Raw genomic sequence first — 8707 nt, 5'->3', positions numbered from 1 at the left:
TTTTCCTGTTTTACACCAACACCATACTTTCTGATTACTGTAGTTTAAAAAAAAAAAAAAAAGGCTGAAAATCAGATAGTGCAAGTCTTCCAACTTTGTTTTTCTTGTTCAAAATTGTTTTGGATATTTGGGATCCTTTGAATTTTTATATGAATTTTAGAATCAGTTTTAAAATTCCTTACATCCTGTTCTGCCAAAATTCCGCCCATGTCTTTGGCCATCTCCAAAGCCACATTTTCTGAAGAAGTCTCTCTAGATCCCAGGTGAAAGGAATTTCTGTTTCATCTGTGCTCCAATCACATTTGATAATATTTGATTACATTTATTCATATTTGGCTGGATGTACTTGTGTGATCTTTCCTGCCATATAGTAAATCTCTCAAGATTTGGAATCTTGACTTGGTTCCCTCTGTCTGCTGAGAAAACTAGTTCTATGCTTTGCAGGAGTGAGCCCTGCAGTAAGAGGTATCTGCAGCACACATCTAGCTCATTGCTTGCATATCGTCAAGGAATCCTGCAGATTTAGAATTGTTTATTGATTGTTGTCTCCAAGACGGCTCAGCCTTTTTTTATTTCTATTGCTACTGCTGCAGTTTCAAAGGAAAATGGGCTAATTATTTTCCAAATATCAAAACATACTGTAATTGAGCTGTGACGCAAATTATGTGCTGCTGTTTCTTAACAACCTGCTTAGTGTTCACAGGTACCTTCACTCATGGAACTTTTGGGAGAATGTCATATCCTCAGATATAGCAATGCTGTCTTTGGCGACCTGAGCGTTAGTATCTGAACTCACTCCTGCTGTTTTTCCAGTGCCCCCTCTAGCTCTCCTCCAGCCCTCCATGGGGGGCCTGCAGTTCTTCCCTCGAAAATCCTGTTGCTTCTCAGGAAGAATTCCCTATGAAACATATTCATGTCCTTCTTGTGGGGACATTCAGTCCAGAGACCTGACAGCAGGAGAAAATGTTTAGACTGCTTTTGGTAGAACGTAAATTCTTCCATACTTGTTAGAAGAAAATCCAATGAGGAACCTGTGTTGGCATCTAACAAATCAGGATAAATGTCTGATGAGGAAGATCAGCTTCCCCATCCCACTCAGGCGTCATGTTGATGTGACGCTCACCTTGGCTAACATTTTCTCCTGTGAGCAACGTGAAGTTCAAGACGTTATGAATGGCTTTTTGTTTTTCTTCCTTAGTCTTTCCACATTCACTGTGTCTGGTGAGATTATATGAATCCTGCTTATTTTCAGCCCAGCACTAAGCTTTTTAAAAGGATCACGTGTTTAAAAGGCTAGTGGACAATTTGTTAGAAGATTGAAATCCTTAGACTTTGGTCCTAGAGTTGAATCTTGGTTACTGGTGAATGAGAATTCCCGTTAAAATTTTAAATTCAGTGATATAAAGTTTTAAAAATAGTTAAATATTAGTCAATTTCGTTAAACACTATAGCAGTTATTTACTTTTAAGCCTGTCTCTGGGGCAATTTTGCAATGATTCCCTCCCTTTATTGATTCTCTCTTTATCAGAATCCTTGAGAGGTCCCTGTCATCATTGTCAGTATCATCATCATCATCACCATCATCATGGAACTGATTCCTCTGGGAGATTCTAGGAAAATAAAGAGCTGGACGGGGTTATGTGCAGGTCAGTGTGTGCATATACAGTAAGAACAGTTGTCAGACATTAGATTCAAGATACCCATTCCATTTAGAGAAGAATGTGGTCATGAAATCCTGATGTGCTGAATGAAGGAAGCGATGGGAACAGGGTAGTCAATGGAAAGGAGGAGGAAGTGAGCGAAGCGGGGAGCATAGGTCCTTGGTTAGGTGATCAGCACATTGGTGAGAATGAGGGGAGTGTGATGGCAGAATCATGTCCCTCCCCGGCCACAGGGTAGCCACCTGTGACATGTTACTGTACATGGCAAAATGCATGACAGATATTTTAGGACAAAAATCTTAGAGGATTTCTGTCTTCTAAATTGTCTATCAGTTAGCATTTTAAACCCATGATACATTATTAAAGATTAGTGCAGGGGGACAAATAAAAAGGATTCATATAATCTCACCAGACATACTGAATGTAGAAAGGCTAAGGAAGAAAAACAAAAAGTCATTCATATGTGCCTTGAACCATAAAATGCTCATGAGAGGAAATGTTACACAAGGTGAGTGTCACAGCCACATTCATAATGCCTGAATGGGATGGGACAAGGGGATCCTGAGATGAGACAATAGGGTGAGTAGCCTGGATTGTCCAGGTGGGCCGAATGTAATCACAGGGGTCCTTGAAATCGAGGACATTTCCCAGCTGAGTTTAAAATCAGAGGGAGGTGTAGCCATAGAGCAATGTTCAGAAAGGCTGCTGACCATGAAAATGGAGGAAGTCGTGGGGCACAAGCTAAGGAAGGTGGGTGACCTCTGGAAACTGGAAAAAAGCAACAACAACAAGGAAACATTCTCTTCTAGACCCTCTAGAAGGAAGGAACCCTGCTGCTACCTTGAATTTAGCCCAATGAGAACTGTGTTGGATCTCTGACCTCCACAGCCATAAGCTGATAAATCTGTGCTGGTTTAAGCTCTTAAGCTTATGGAAATTTCTTACATTGGTAAAAGGAAAATAACATAGTGAGCCGTAGTGTAACGGATTAAAGGTATAGGATGGGGTGTGGAGAGGATTCTGACATTTACAACTAAAAAACAACCAGGTGAAGTGGGAAGGTGTTTTAAGGAAGACCTACCTGGCAGGGCTGTTAAGCAGACTGGAGCGAGGGGAGCATTGGAGTTAGAGGAATCAATTAAAACTCTACCAGAAAAATAAGGAATAAAATGTAACAGGGCTTCAGTGATAGTGGATGTAGGAATGGAAATGGGCAGAGAGATATAAATATTACTTTGAAATTAGCTACAGGTTTGATGACTGCATGTTGGGGAGACTTAGCCGATGTGTGGACTGAATGTTTGCATCCCCTCAAAATCCATATGTCGAAACCCCATCTCCCAGGGTGATGGTATTGGGAGGTGGGGCTTTTGGGAGGTGATTAGTAGGATAAAATGAGGTCATGAGAGTAGAGCCCTCATGAATGGGATTAGTGTTCTTATACAAGCCCCCAGAGTGCTTGCTTCTCTCTGTTCTCTGCGATATATGAAGATATTGGGAAGACAGCCATCTTCGAGCTGGCAATCCTCTCAAGGATACATTGACCTTGAAAGTCTCAGCCTCCAAACCATAAGGAATATGCTGGTTGTTTAAGCCACCCAACCCACGGTAATTTGTTACAGCATCCCAGACTGACGAAGACAGTGGAGAATGCCTCTGAGTTTGGCACTGATTGCCTGGAGAATGCTGAAACCCAGGGAAGTGGGCAGCACAGACGTTTACTCATTTAATCCTGCCAACACAGTAGGAGATAGAGTCTACATATTCCTCGCTACTTAAAAGGTAGGGAAAAAGAGGCACAAATAATAACAACGACAACAAAAACAACAATAATTTGTCCAAGATTCACACAGAACCCCCTGGAGGCAGAGTGAGAATTTATACTCAGGCAGGCTGGCCCCAGAGCCCCTGCTCATAACTAATAAGTCAGATCACCTTGCTTATGTGGATCAGTTTTTTTCAACTGTGATATGAGGGTACTGTGTCCAGTAACTTATAATTTCAAAATACTTCACTGTAACGGAATCATTAGTCACAGGCCTTACAAACCACAGAAACCCCACAGAAACCTACACATACAAAAATAACTCGTTAGGTCAAGATAACCAATAACGTTTTTAAATATTATACCTGCTGGGCCTTTGCAATAAAATGTCTTTTTATAATTCTGTCTGGCTACAGAATAACTTCATAATCCTGCATGTTGCTGGTGGCTCCCATGTTGGACAGCACGGGCCTAGAGATTTTAAATTACTTGCCCAGACTCGCCCAGGAAGCTCGTGGTGGGATCCGAGCTATAGTCTGGGACTTTTCCTTCCTATCCAACAAGTCCCTCATGGAAGTTTAGAAGCTTCTCCTTTGGTGCCCAGCTGTCTATCCGTACTTATAACATCTTGTCAGGTGTTCCAGCCTGCTCCTGAACATCAGCCAGAACCCACTTCTGCTCTATTTTGTCCAGGTAATACCTTCTAGCAACTTCCATTGCCTTCTTGGCATCAGTTCTTACCTGGAAGGGTAGTGGCTAGAGGTGGAAATGTGTCCACATGACAGGTTTTTCATAAACATAGCAGGAGTGGTCAAGAGAATTAAACGTCAGGAAGATGAGTAGAAGCAGGTCACTTAATATACCAAATGGGTACTTTCAATGTCTGTGTTTCCGAGTCCAGACTTGTTCTGCTCGTGCATTACAGGCCAATAAATCAGGAGACCAGGTTTTGGGGCAAGAAATAGCGACTTTAATTTGGAAAGCCAGCTGAGAAGTGGTAGAATAATGTCCTGGGGAACCATCACCCCAAGTCAGATTTCAGACTCTTCTTATATTAAAAATGGGAAGTGGGAATGCTTGGTTGTTGCAAACTTGGTGTATGAATTCTTTGTTGTTAGAATCCTTTGTTCTTGCAGCTCTTCACCTGGGTCACATCCGTGTAAACCTCCAACAAACAAATGTTGTTTTCTATTCTGTAACTTGTTATCTTTATGTGAATAGAAAAGTGTTAATATCCTTCAAAGTCAGAGCCTTGAGAATAGGGTCTCCTGTATATTTCAGGCTCTAGGCAACATTGTTTTACAAAAGGTGCAGAACCAACAAGACTAAGCCTAGGAAACAGGGCACAGGGTTAAAGTCAAAGGAACAGATCTAATATGGATTCAGATTTTTTCTTTCCTATTTCAGTGGTGCCATGGAGAAGGCAGTTTGGGCAGCTTTTTGTAGGGTCCTGGAGGCTTTCTCTCTCAGCCTCTGTGTGCCTCTGTTGAAAACCCTTCATAGCTATCTGGCCTGCTGGAAAACCACTCCGCCTGTTTTGCCCTGAAGATGTGTTCTGTTTATAACTGATCTCTACTTCTTGGAAAACAACTCAATAAAAACTCAGTTGGTTTTCCACCAGCCATGGGCAGGGGTGAGGAATAGCACTTTATTATTTTATGAAAAAAAAAATAAAAGAAGTCTTAAAACAGCACTGGGCACATAGGAGAGAGTCAATAAATGCTTCCTGGCTTAAGTCAAAAGTGATGGCTCAGTGATTCCATGGCTGCTGTATTTGCTGAGCTTGCTACTCCTTTGCTCCATTACACATTTTTTTTAACTGAAAAAGAAATACATGCATGTGGCTAAAAAATTTCAAACAGAGCACAAAAATACACAAGTGAAAGAAGTTTTCCCTCATCCTCTCTTCTTTCAGCCCTCCCTGGAGATGCCACTGTTTACAATCCTTTGTGTGTTTTCCAGATATGCTATGCACATTCCGACCTATGTATGTAAATTCCTTTAAAGTATTACTTATTTTTAACTTAAAGGGATTTAAATCCTCAAGTGTCTTCTGCCCTGGTAATAGAAAAGAACAAATGTGACTCCATATTAGATCTGTTCCTTTGACTTAACCCTGTGCTCTGTCTCCTAGGCTTCATCTTGCTTGTAAAACAATGTTGCCTAGAGCCTAAAATATACAGGAGAGCCTATTTTGAATGCTCTGACCTTTAGGGATATTTAACACTTTTCCATTCATATAAAGATAACAAGTTACATAATAGAAAATAACGTTTGTTTTGTTGGAGGTTTACAGGGATCTGACCCAGGCAGATAGCTGCAAGAACAAAGGATTCTAACAACAAAGAATTACTACATCAAGAAGATTGCAAAAACCAAGCTCGTAGGAAAGGAGCCTGAATTCTGACTTTGGAGATGGTTTTCCAGGACATTAGTTTGCCATCTAGGTCTACAGAAAGTTGCTATTCCATGCCCCAACACCTGGTCTCCCAACTTACTGGCCTGTCCTGCACTAAGGAGAATGAATTTGGACTCAGTAACACTCCTATCTTCCTAGCAAGCTGGGCACTGGAATTGAGGGCAGCTATCCCACACCCAGGGACATACTGTGTGCCCTTGATGGTTCCCCGAGGGTGGGGTGTGGTTTACCCAGGAAGGATGGGGACTATGCACCAACACTCAGGCAGTATGCTCCTTTTGGGATCTGACCTTGTACCTCCCGCTCCCCGCCAGCACAAAACCTGGGACAGTGGAGGTAAGGCAGAGATCTTGCCTGCCTGTGTCCCAGCGTGTAAAAGGGGAATATGTACTCTTTCCAAGGTAGTTCTGAGCGACAACACCTGCGGGTGCTTGGTTCCCAGAGCAAAAGGAAACCCAGCTCCGCTTGGGGGCAACGGGTGTGATCCCTGTAGGGGTCCTGCAGAGGCCTTGGGTGGAGGGCTGGTCCAGGGAGGTAAAATATGAGCTGCGGGCCTTGAAGGGTTAGAGAAGTGTGCAGAGGCAGGACTGCTGCCTCCTTCAGGATGCCCCCAGAGTTAAAACTATTTCTCTCCATCTCTGCTACTCTCCTCCACCCTCCAGATCCCTGCCTTCTCTCTGCTCCTCCTGTCCATGTCTCTCGCTCCACTTTTCCCCTTCTCCCCTCCTCTTCCCATCTTCTCCATCCCTCGCTTCCCCACCTTCTCTCGCAGAACCCAGAGAGGATCGCTGGCCCTCCTGCGAATGCGCAGTCGGTGCCAGCTGGAACGAGGTTTGGAAGCTCCAGCTCCGAGCCGGGGATCGGCCCCAAAGGCTTCTCAGCTCTTTCGCCCGGTAGGACTTTGGCTACTGCCCCGGCGCCCCGGCCACAGCTGTCCAGGGCCAGGTGTGCACCTGCCGCCTCTCGCCCCAGCCGGGCTCCCCTCAGTCCGCGGCTGGCGTCCCCTTCCCCTCTCCCGCCCGCGAGTCCTCTCGTCCCGGGCTGCCTCTCCTCGGCCGCCGGCCCGTCCCCGCCCCTAGGCGGGCTGTGTCCCGGGCGGGCGGGTTCTGCGGACCCGGACGGGGGCGGGCGGCTGGGGCTGGGGCTGGCCTCCGAGCGGGGCTACAGCCTGCGTCCCCCCCCCCCCGCTTTCCCTGCACCGCGACCCCGGGGCTGCCCTCCTCTCCCTTTCCCGCTCCCTGGGGAACAGCTCAGTGGTGTGGGCGCTGCTCCCCGGGCTGAGAGCCTCTGGCTGTGAACCCCAGCTTCTCCTGGTGGAGTCGGGAAAAGGGAGCGTCAGTGCTGAGCGAGCTTCCGTCTCCTCCCTTAGTGTTTCTGCCCCAGGTAAGTACCTTGAACACTTTCACGTGTTTTGATGGCGGTGCTTGATGATGTCACTGTTTTTATAGTGAGAGGGATTACAGTGTTGAAAGCAAGGCTTGGTTCAGTTAAAAATGAGCTGAAGGCATGAGGCTGTGACATCCTCCATCCTTCCCTCTCCCAGGGTGAAACGTGTGACCGTCGATCTTAAAAAGATAGTTACAGTCCCTAACTAGCCCAGCCCAGCTAGGGTGTGTTAACAGGAACAGCACCACCAGAGGCGTTGGAGACTCAGGAACATTGCAGTCCTAAAGAGCTCCTGGCAAAATTTGGTTTGTTTTGGTTTTTTTGTTCTTCTTAAATTGTGGGGCAGACTAGTTGTATAGAGGGAAAAATAATTGTCAAGAAATATTTTTTCATTTAACATATTTTTTGTGGTATTGTTCACACACCATGAAGTCCACCCACTTAAATGCTACAATTCAGCAGCTTTAGCATATTCACTGTGGTGCAACCATTATTATTCCAGAACGTTTCCATCACTTCAGAAAGACCAGTGGAAATGAATGACCTATCCACCCCTTCCCAGTGCTGGTTCTAAAGAAGTTTCTTGGTTGTTCCTGACCATAAATTATCTTGTTATCCATAAAAAATCTAGTAGGAAATCTGAACAGAATTGTATTGAATCTGTCTATCAAAGCAAGAAGAATTAATGTCTTTATGGCATAAATTTCTTCTACCCATGAATATATCTCGGACCCTATATTTTCATATTTCCAGAGCCTGGCCCATGGGAAGTCCTCTTTAATTGTTGGGTTTGTGAATGATGAGATTCTATACATCGTTAGTTGCGACTGAAGCCTTTCACAGAAGAGAAAAGTAAACTCACTGAAGCCAAGTGACTCTCTGATGGTCAGAAAGAGTGACAGCCAGAGCTGGAGTGATCCAGTGGAGTTGGTGTTTGTAACCAGAATTCTCCAGCACCTACAGCTAAGGGGATCAGAGTATTCTTTTATTTTTTCTAAATGGCGTTGCTTTTATTTTTACTTATTTTTTAAAATTATTTTTTATTGAAGTGTAGTCAATTTAGAATGTTAGTTTCAGATGTACAGCAGAGATTCAGTTATAAACATATGCATATGTATCTACATATGTTTTAGATTGTTTTTAGTACAACTCATTACAAGAAATTGAATATAGTTCCCTGTGCTATATAGTAGGTCCTTGTCATTTATTTTATATTTATTAATGTGTATCTGTTAATCCCCCTTTTCCTGCCTGCTAACCACAGTTTGCTTTCTATGTCCATGAGTCTATTTCTAGCAGCACCGCTTTGCTAGTAATATATGCTGGTTGGCTGCTTTCAGTTTCAGTAATTCCACCTTATCTGTGGGCATTTTTCTTCTGGTGGGCCTGTGTGTGGTTTGCACACGTGATATAAGAGTTGTGTATTTGGGAGAACTCCAGGCCTCGTGTAGTGCCTGGTACAGAGTGCCCACTGAG

At 44.1% G+C, this 8707-nt stretch overlaps 1 long non-coding RNA gene across 1 annotated transcript; it reads left to right on the top strand.

Moving 5' to 3' along the window:
- Nucleotides 1-1047: 1047 nt before the first annotated feature.
- On the top strand, nt 1048-6546 carry LOC135320823 (uncharacterized). Its single transcript, XR_010380164.1, has 3 exons — nt 1048-1646; nt 3284-3443; nt 6508-6546. It is a non-coding gene; the product is annotated as an uncharacterized LOC135320823 (long non-coding RNA).
- Nucleotides 6547-8707: the final 2161 nt, after the last annotated feature.

Source organism: Camelus dromedarius, unplaced genomic scaffold, assembly GCF_036321535.1.
Source record: "Camelus dromedarius isolate mCamDro1 unplaced genomic scaffold, mCamDro1.pat HAP1_SCAFFOLD_195, whole genome shotgun sequence".
NCBI classification, from domain to species: domain Eukaryota; kingdom Metazoa; phylum Chordata; class Mammalia; order Artiodactyla; family Camelidae; genus Camelus; species Camelus dromedarius.
The sequence above is the reverse complement of the archived record's forward strand: the minus strand, read 5'-3'. Positions and strand labels throughout refer to the sequence as shown.